The following is a 10,459-nucleotide window of genomic DNA, read 5'->3' as shown; positions in this document are numbered from 1 at the left end:
AACTTTTTGAGCATAATGGAGAAACAATTCCGTCATATTTTATATTTTTTATTACCTATGAAGCCGAAATAACTAAGGCTGTATTTTATAGGCTTCCTGGAGACATTGCGAAATATTTTATTTTCAAAACATGATGTGGTTCGCACTTATTTTAACTTCTATTCTTAACCTTTTTTGAGGAAAATCATCCGAGAAACTAAATGACATGTAAAAGACGGAGGATGCGCGAAAGTCCAATAATTTTAACAAGTAGGATTTTATTCTCGCGCTCATCATAAAAAGGAAAAATGGAGTGAGGGGAAATGATTCTGTTATTCTTGCTGCGGGGAAAGGTCGGTACAGAGAGAGAGAGAGAGAGAGAGAGAGAGATTGCTGTTATTCCTGTAAATGTGTATAATTATATGCACACACACACATATATATATATTTATATATATATATATATATATATATATATTTATAAAATCCTAGGATGTCTGCTAACAGACCACCAAATTTTTAAAAGTACAAATCAGCATATTAAAACACGTAGCTAAGAGATGCCGCTCTTACCTCTCGTTTAGTAAGTCTAACGAGTTTAGAAGGGGTATTAGCATCTGAAGGGTCCAAGAATATATATATATATATATATATATGTGATGTGTGTGTGTGTGTGTGTGTGTGTGTGTATGTATGTATGGTATGTATGTATGTATATCATCATCATCATCATCATCATCATCTCCTACGCTATTGACGCAAACGACCTCAATTAGACTTCACCAGCCTTCTCTATCTTGAGCTCTTAAATCAATAAATCTCCATTCAATATCTCCAATTCACGCTTCATAGTCCTCAGCTATGTAGTCCTGGGTCTTCCAAATCCTCTAGTGTTTTGTGGAGCCCCAGTTTGAAAGTCTGGTGAACTAATCTCTCTTGGGGGAGTGCGAAGAGCATGCCCAAACTGTCTCCATCTACCCTTCACGATGATCTCATCCATATATGGCACTCGAGTAATCTCTTATCGTTTCATTTTCAATCTTGTCCTGCCATTTAACTCCCAATATATGTTTATATTTATATTGACGAGAGAGAGAGAGAGAGAGAGAGAGAGAGAGAGAGAGAGAGAAAGTATGTCGTTTGGTATAGTTTCATTTCTAATCTTGTCCTGCCATTCAACTCCCAATATATGTTTATATTTATATTTATATTGACTTGAGAGAGAGAGAGAGAGAGAGAGAGAGAGAGAGAGAGAGAATTTATCGTTTGAAATTTAAAGAAAAATATTAAGGGAACATTGAGAGAGAGAGAGAGAGAGAGAGAGAGAGAGAGAATGAATATATCGTTCGTTATTTAAAGCAAAATATTAAGGAAACATTTAACTATTATATACAATCGAAATGTGGCGCATTAACCGCAGAGTCTCTTCAGTTACTTTTCCCATCCAATTGCGTGTGTCCCTCACCGGCGTCAAAGCTCCTTCAAGCAAATCCGTTTGTTTTTAATCTCGACTTTTAATCCTCCTTTTGATGTCGATTCTCGCAGGCAAAAGCATCAAGAGGATGCGTTGCGATCTTTTTCTTGTGTTTTTTTTTTTCTTGTGTTTTTTTGTTTGCCAGCATTAAATCCTCTCAACTGAGGCTCAAAGGGGGGATTTAATGAACTGAACTACCTGGGAGTCGGGTATATATATATATATATATATATATATATTATTTATATATAAGATATAAAATGATGTAACATATATATATGGTTGGTTGGGTTTCGACCTGGCCTTTCATTAGAAGGGGCTAGCGTTCGATCCCAAGTATGAGGTAGAAATATATTTCTATTTGAACACGATGTTGTGTTGATATTTATCCATAATGACTCATTAGGGGTAATTTGAATGAATTACTACCAATTGTGTCACGTGGTGGCCCGGGGAAATCTGGTAAAACTCGCTGGTAAAGAGACTGATGTCTCACCAGGTAAATCCTCGGACAGCTAGATTAGTGTCAGGTTCAGATTTCCTTTTATGGGCTCTCGTGGCATGGTTGGTTTCGACCTGGCCTTTCATTAGAAGGGGTGCTAGCGTTCGATCCCAAGTATGAGGTAGAAATATATTTCTATTTGAACACGATGTTGTGTTGATATTTATCCATATATTTATATATATACAGTATATATATATATATATATATATATTTGTGTATATACGGTATAAAATATATATTTATGTTTTACATATATTATGTATACATATGCGCATGCATGATGTTTGTATGTATATACATATATAATCATATTAGATATACGTAATTATATATGCTTCTCCCTGGAGATAAGTGGTTTTGTGGGAGAAGTTTTTGATAGAAGGCGTTAGAGAGGTTGCATCAGGCAACCGACCCCTTAATGCAGGGATAACGGTGGGAAAGAAGGTTTATTATATATATATATATATATATATATATATGATAAATGTTGCTCATTTAAGCGTGTTTTTCATATTCAAATAAGCCATATATTTTTAATATATTAAAGTCTGGATTCTCTTTCCGACCTCGGGATCAGAGCCCCAGACGAAATCACTCAAAGACTATAGCATCTGACCGGCCAGGTTTTGAACCCTGGTCCAGGATGCTTGTATGACAGTGACACTACTACTTAGCCACGTGGCTAAGCGGTAGTGTCACTGTCATAAAGGTATCGTGGATCAGGGATTGAAACCCTGCGGGTCAGATGCCATAGTCTTTGAGTGATTTTGCCTGGTGCTCTGATCCCGAGGTCTGTAAGAGAATCCAGACATTAATGTATTAAAAATATATGGCTTATTTGAATATATATATATATATATATATATATACATTTGCAAAATATTTATATATACATTTAATATGTGCACGAAGCCTACTGGGAACCATGTTGTTCAAGTACAAAATAAAACACTAAAAAGATGAAAAAAAAATATTTAAATCCTGATTGATTTCGTATATTATCATCGTCCAGACGATGTCTTGAAAATATATTACTAAATATATTACTGTTACGTCTTTTGTCCATTCAGTTCTATGACGGGAGGTAAGGCAATGGGTATTTGAGTAATATTTGTATTGAATTTGGGACCTACATTTCTATGGTTTATTGGTTTTTATGCTTCTAGATATTTGCATTTTGGGCATGGAAAGTTTTGTATTATGTTATTATAATTTCTATGGATAGGCTTGATTAATATATTTACAAAGTTTATATATATGTATATATATGTGTGTTGCATATATATAGTATATATATATATATACTGTATATATATATATATATATATTTATATATATATATATGTATATAAATTATATATATATATATATATATCATTGCTGAGTTTGATAATGTCCTGAGTGGATGAAAGTACTAACTCCAATCTAGTCTTTTTCATTTTTCCTTTCGTGGCTATAATACACACACACACACACACACACATATATATATATATATATATATGCGTTATCCTCATATTTGTTTATTTTGGTTAAAGAGGGTTGATATATATGAAATTTATGAAAAGTCAGATAGGCGTATGTTATTTTACTTAATAATTCTGTTTAACTGGACGTTGCGGGTTTTTGTTGCCTTTATTCAAGAAATTTTGTGGAAAAAATATATCAAAGATGACGTAGGTATGTTTTCTCCTTTTTATAATGTCATGTTCTATGCGTGTTTTACTGCATATTTTTACAGACCTCAGATACATAAAGGAAAGCACAGCTTATTTGATTCATATAGAATATGCAGGTTATTGTTAGAAAATAGAATACTATTAGCGCACAGTCAACTATACTCTCCTCTCGGCATTTTGTAAAAGAAATGTGACAAGTCATATTATACTGCACATAATTTTATGGAAAGCTGTAACTCAGGTCCCTTTTGCATGAAAATGATGTAATTCATAATTATGTCTAATTCTTAGACTGGATTTTTTAAGATCAACTTTATATCTGTAGGAAAATCAAAGAAAAATTGCTCGCTTTTCCTGTATGATTTCCAGGACCCTTGATTTTCATATCAATAGCAGTTTGCTTCCAGTATTTTGAATAGAAATATACACTTGATAAGTTATTTGTAGGCTTCCTAAATATAGAAAATTTCGATATGTTGAGATGCCTAACAGTTAAAATATTTAAAAATGAAATACGGTTTTATTCGTGATATGATTCAACTATTTATTTCCATTGCTTCATCTACCAGGTGTTCAATATCACTGATAATTTAATGAAAATTTTCTCTTTAGCAATTACTTTTAAAGTCTCTCATTAGTTCAGCAACTTTTCTGTACCATCCCTCAGTCAGTTCTGTATCATACGTGAGCATGAGCTTTACTGTACTTCATTCAAACTTCAATTCTAATGCCTCATATTTGCACATGGATCTTAAATACCTTTTTACTGAATTCTGACATTTTTTCATCAATACATATTGAAAATAAAAACACAAAGCACATCCTTACTTCAGACTAATTTTTACACCAAACTTTTTTTTTAAATTTCGGTCTTGTGTCCTGGGAAACACTTACTGTCTGTCCCAAGGCCGTATATTCATTAACAATCTCCAAAAACTCGCCATAACATCTTAATTGTTGTCTCTCTGCATTTCATTGAACATTATCTTAGTTTTACTCATATTCACTTTCAGTCTTACATTTCTGCTTTCTCTATTCAGATCTTCTATCATCTTTTGTGATTCCTCCCATGATTCACTAAACACAACTATGGTTTCTGCAAATCAGAAGCTGTTAAGGTATTCCCAGTAATATTAATTCCTATATTTTCCCAATCTAAATTCATAAAGCCTGTTCTACGCATGCTGTGAATAATATAATAGAGATGGGGTCTCCATGTCTAGCTCCTTTCTCAATCGGAATTTTTCTCACTGCCTTTATGTAGTTTCAGGATAGCATATATATATTATATATATATATAAACTCAATGGCTCATACTTGTGTGTTTGCTGCTATTTCGTATGCATGGATTTTTCTGTCATTTGTTTGCCTTGTATATTACTTAGAAATACCGGCAAATGATAAAACTTTGACAGTCTTCTTTAAAAATTTAAGTTTCTTAATATTTAGCTAACACCGAGAAAAAAAATATATAGTACTGTATAAAGACTTCCCATTTTCTTCCTAATAAATCTACTTTTAATCTTGGTATGTTAGAATAGCATATTTTTTTTTTCTTCAGAGGAACAAAGTTTTCGTAGATATTACGGGTGGATCTCGCGAAAAAATAAAGAAATAAAACGAAAATTGTAATAAATGTAGAAAGAATTGCGTCTGCAAATGTAAGAAAAACGAAAAGAACAGAGTAATTTAATTTCTAGAACAAAAAAAATTAATGAAAATGAAGAGATTGTTTGACGTGACGGGATGGGGGAGAAAGAGAGGGGTGGGGTGGGCGCCAGGGGTGTGGGGCTGACTAAGAGGTACGATTTGGAGGGGGTGGGACCGTCTTCCGGGTGGGGTCTTGTGGGACAGGCCTGCCAGGATCTCGGGGTGGGGGGGGGGGGGGGGGATGAAGGACCCCCCTTTTAATTTTCTCCTGTGTGTATTTTTCGGTGTCTTTTTTTTTCTCCTCAGCGCGGTTTGACTCTGCTCTCAATGCTTCTAATTAGTCGAGTGTAGAATACATCTTTTATATATCGAAGTCTTTTTACCTAATTATAGACGTAAATATTTGCAAGAGTTTAATCATCTATTTTTCCTGCCTTGTCCAAACGGTGCGGAATTTGCGGAGCCGGATGAAAAATAGATAGAAGTTATTTGCTTTCATTAGATTCAACATTAGTCCCGCGTTGACTTGACCTTGCTCCAACAAAAAGTGAGAATTGCATTTTATTGTGGAGAGTCTATATAATCCTCTTCCTTTGACTCCTACTGGGTGTTTTATGACGGTGCGATCCAATATTAATGAACACCCATTAACATATGAAAAGAACACAAATTAACATGATATTTCAAAAGGGCTTCTGGTGATGTGCTGAGGAAAAGGACCCTTCTGCTTCTTCTTATTCTTCCTTCTCTCCTACCTCCTCTGTGAATTCTTCTCCTTCTTGCTTCTCCTTCTCCTCGTGTTCCTCCCAGTAACTTTCTCTTCTCGTGATTTTGAAGAAAGGTTTAATATTTCAAAAGGGCTTCTGGTGATGTGCTGAGAAAAGGACCCTTCTACTTCTTCTTATTCTTCCTTCTCCTCATACCTCCTCTGTGAATTATTCTCCTTCCTTCCTTCTCTTCTCCTCATGCTCCTCCCTGTAACTTTCTCTTCTCGTGATTTTGAAGAAGGATCATATTTGTTCTCGGGTTAATCCAACTCGGGGAAAGTTTACGTGTTCTTTATTAATGGGGGTTTCATTCCCTCGGCTTCCTTGACTCCGCTAAGGAATTCCGGATCGAGATATGAATCCAGTGGTCTTTCGTTGTCTTACTTTTGTCCCTTTGGCCACAATAGACGAACATTGGAGTTGAAGGTTTCTTTACGGGTTTTATTTAAATTTTTAATCAAAGAAATTGTTTGAATTATGGTGTCCCGGACTTATTTTTATCTTATTTTATTCTAATTTGGAAGTTTTTTTTTAGTTTTTTTTCATTTTATTTGATTCTAATTTGGTTGTTTTTTCTTCAATCAAAGAAGTTGTTGTGAATTATTGTGTCCCGGACTTATTTTTATCTTATGTCATTCTAATTTGGATGTTTTTTTTTCTGCAATCAAAGAAATTGTTTGTGAATTATTGTGTCCCGGACTTATTTTTATCTTATTTTTTTCTAATTTTGATGTTTTTTCTGCAATCAAAGAAATTGTCTGTGAATTTTTGTGTCCGGGACTTACTTTTATTTTATTTTTTTTTCTAATTTGGATATTTTTTCTGCAATCAAAGAATTGTTTGTGAATTATTGTGTCCCCGACTTAGTTTTATTTTATTTTATTTCTAATTTGGATTTCTTTTTCTGCAATCAAAGAAATTGTTTGTGAATTATTGTGTCCTGGACTGATTTTTATTTTATTTTATTCTAATAGGATGTTTTTTTTTTTTTTTTGTGCAATCAAAGAAATTGTTTGTGAATTATTGTGTCCCGGACTTATTCTTTTTCTATTCTAATTTATAGTTTAACTTTTTCTTTTAGTTCAACTATACTATGTTTAATGTAAGTGTTCTGTGATGAAAAGAATAATGGTACCTCCAACGGTTTGTTCTTCCTTTGTTCCAATTTTTCGACAATGATAAGAGGTTTGGAGTTGATAGTGAGGGGAAATTCTCCATTAATGATAAAAATAATAATAATAATATCTCGGTAGGAGACACTCCTTCAAACAAGTAGAGTTGAATATTATTGCTGCATCGGCAGAATTCAATTTCTTGTTCATTTTTCAATTTTACGGACAAGTCGGCGAAGTTCATCTACCTGATGAACTTCGCCGACTTGCTAGCTGAATGTAGCAACCCTGAAAAGAGAATTGTCCGTAAAATTGAAAAATTGGACAAGAAATTGAATTTTGCCGATGCAGCAATAATAATAATAATAATAATAATAATAATAATAATAATTATAATAATGATAATAATAATAATGATAATAAATAACAACAATAATAATAATAATAATAATTATAATGATAATAATAATAATAATAATAATAATAATAATAATAATAATAATAATAATAATAATAATAATAATAATAATATATAATAATTGTCATCTTCTCGGCCTGTAAATAACTCGGAGAACACGATTGTATTTAGATATCTACTGGCATTGCAAATCAAGTGAATCGCATCTCTTAAACTACTCGATCGCCTTCCACCACGAAAAACTGTTCCTCCAGTGAAAGAAATGAACGCCGTTGCAGGAAAAAAAAGGTCATACATCATACTCTAATTTATTATATTTGACACTTAATTTGGAATTATATCGACTGTGATTGATTATACATTCGGGAATACTAACCGTTTCCTACAAGGCTGTCATTCACGACTGGTATTATTATTATTATTATTATTATTATTGTTATTATTATTATTGTTATTATTATTATTGTTATTGTTATTATTGTTATTGTTATTATTATTATTATTATTGTTGTTGTTATTGTTGTTATTGTTATTATTATTGTTATTATTATTATTATTATTATTGTTGTTGTTATTGTTATTATTATTATTATGTTATTGTTATTATTATTATTATTGTTATTATTATTATTATTATTATTATTATTATTATTATTACTATTATTGTGATTATTATTATTATTACTTACTAAACTACAATCCTAGTTGGAAAAAGCAAGATGCTCTAAGCCCAAAGGGCTCCAATAGGGAAAAATAGCCCAGTGAGGAAAGGAAATAAGGAAATAAATAAATGATGAGAATAAATTAACAATAAATCATTCTAAAAACAGTAACAATGTCAAAACAGATATGTCCTATATAAACTATTAACAACGTCAAAAACAGATATGTCATAATAGTCGTGTCTTGACTTATATCGAATATTACAATTTTGTATACAAATATCCGAGTAAGGAGAGTTATTTTTATTATTCGCAGTTAGAAATTTTCCTTTAAAAAAACGGCAAATGACTTGGAACATTTATTCCAGGATTTTTACCGTTTTAAAAACGGATATATAGACGTAAAGGAGTGATATTACGGTCACCATACCATAAAAGATAGTAACAAAGTAAGGTAAAATTACGGTCGGCCGTAATTTACTGAAATACGGATTTTCCGATTAAAATTATGGATTTTTTAACATTGTCCCCTACCCATCAAGTAACACTTACAGCTTATTTCATTTCATAATTTGCTTTTAACGTTTGCTTTTGCGTCAAAATTCTTACGTTATGATGGTGTTTTATTAGTGAATTCCATGAGAGAGAGAGAGAGAGAGAGAGAGAGAGAGAGAGAGAGGGTGTTTTAACAGTGAATTCCATGAGAGAGAGAGAGAGAGAGAGAGAGAGAGAGAGAGAGTTTTAACAGTGAATTCCATGAGAGAGAGAGTGTTTTAACAGTGAATTCCATGAGAGAGAGAGAGAGAGAGAGAGAGAGAGAGAGAGTGTTTTAACAGTGAATTCTTTGAGAGAGAGAGAGAGAGAGAGAGAGAGAGAGAGAGAGAGAGAGAGAGAGTTCTAAGATTTCAAGCGATGACCATCAGACAAATGTGTTAGTAGGTAAAGTCGCATGATTTTATAGCCAAGGTTAAACAGATTCTTAATTAATACATTTCAGCTGAAGTAATTTCATGCCCAAAATAAATAGCCAAACGATTGAATAGAAGGTAATTTAGTGCTATTAAGTAATTAACCCGTTTTGTAATATAAATGATTTCCACCTGCGTCCATCATAACCCCATGAAGTTTTGAAGGTCCGGCCCAGGGATTTGAAAATGGATGGAACACCGCAAAGATTGCAATACCAAAATATCCAATTTAAAGAAATGAGTCCAGGTAAAAAAAAGATAATCTCTGGATGAGAATTTTTCCATTACATAACATCACTTTTGGACAAGTAAATTAGGGGCTGGCCTCGCCTCGGAGTACCTGGTGTGAGCAATAATGGTATAAGCCGTCGACTTCCGTAAGGCTTATAATCCAATTATGAGAGCAGGGATGAAGCGTTCTTAATGGATCGCTATTATGTCTATTTCATAAGAGGCCATGCCATTGTCCTGCATTAGTCATACATTAAGACTCACTTGTTTTGCTTATCCCAAAAGATGGTTGGGTGGGTTAGAAGTCTCACGGAATCAAGTCTGTTTTGTTTTTATTTATTTATATTTTAGTTACGTTATTTGATTTCTCAAGAAACCTCAGAATCATATGTTGTTGTTACAGTTAAAAAAGTATGTAAGGAATTCCAAATTTGGAGTTTATTAATTTTGTGATTGTTACAGTTGGAAAAGTATGTAAGAAATTCCAAATTTGGCGTATATTTATCTCGTGATCGTTACATTAGAAAAAGTATGTAAGAAATTCTAAATTTGGCGGATATCAATTTCATGATTGTTACAGATGGAAAAGTATGTAAGAAATTCCAAATTTGGCGTATATTAATTTCGTAATTGTGACAGGTGGTAAAGTATGTAAGATATTCTAAATTTGGCTTATGATAATTTCAAGATTGCTACAGTTAAAAAAGTATGTAAGAAATTTGAAATTTGTCGTATATTAATTTTGTGACTGTTACAGATGGAAAAGTATGTAAGAAATTTCAAATTTGGCTTATGATATTTTCAAGATTGCTACAGTTGAAAAAGTATGTAAGAAATACCAAATTTGGCGTTTATTAATTTTGTGATTGTTACAAAGGGAAAAGTATGAAAAAAAATCAAAATTTGGAGTATATTAATTTCATGATTGTTACAGATGGAAAAGTATGTAAGAAATTCCAAATTTGGCTTATGATAATTTCAAGATTGCTACAGTTGAAAAAGTATGTAAGGAAT

The sequence above is a fragment of the Palaemon carinicauda genome, chromosome 19 (assembly GCF_036898095.1).
Source record: "Palaemon carinicauda isolate YSFRI2023 chromosome 19, ASM3689809v2, whole genome shotgun sequence".
Taxonomy (NCBI): Eukaryota; Metazoa; Arthropoda; class Malacostraca; order Decapoda; family Palaemonidae; genus Palaemon; species Palaemon carinicauda.
Note: the sequence above shows the minus strand (reverse complement) of the source record.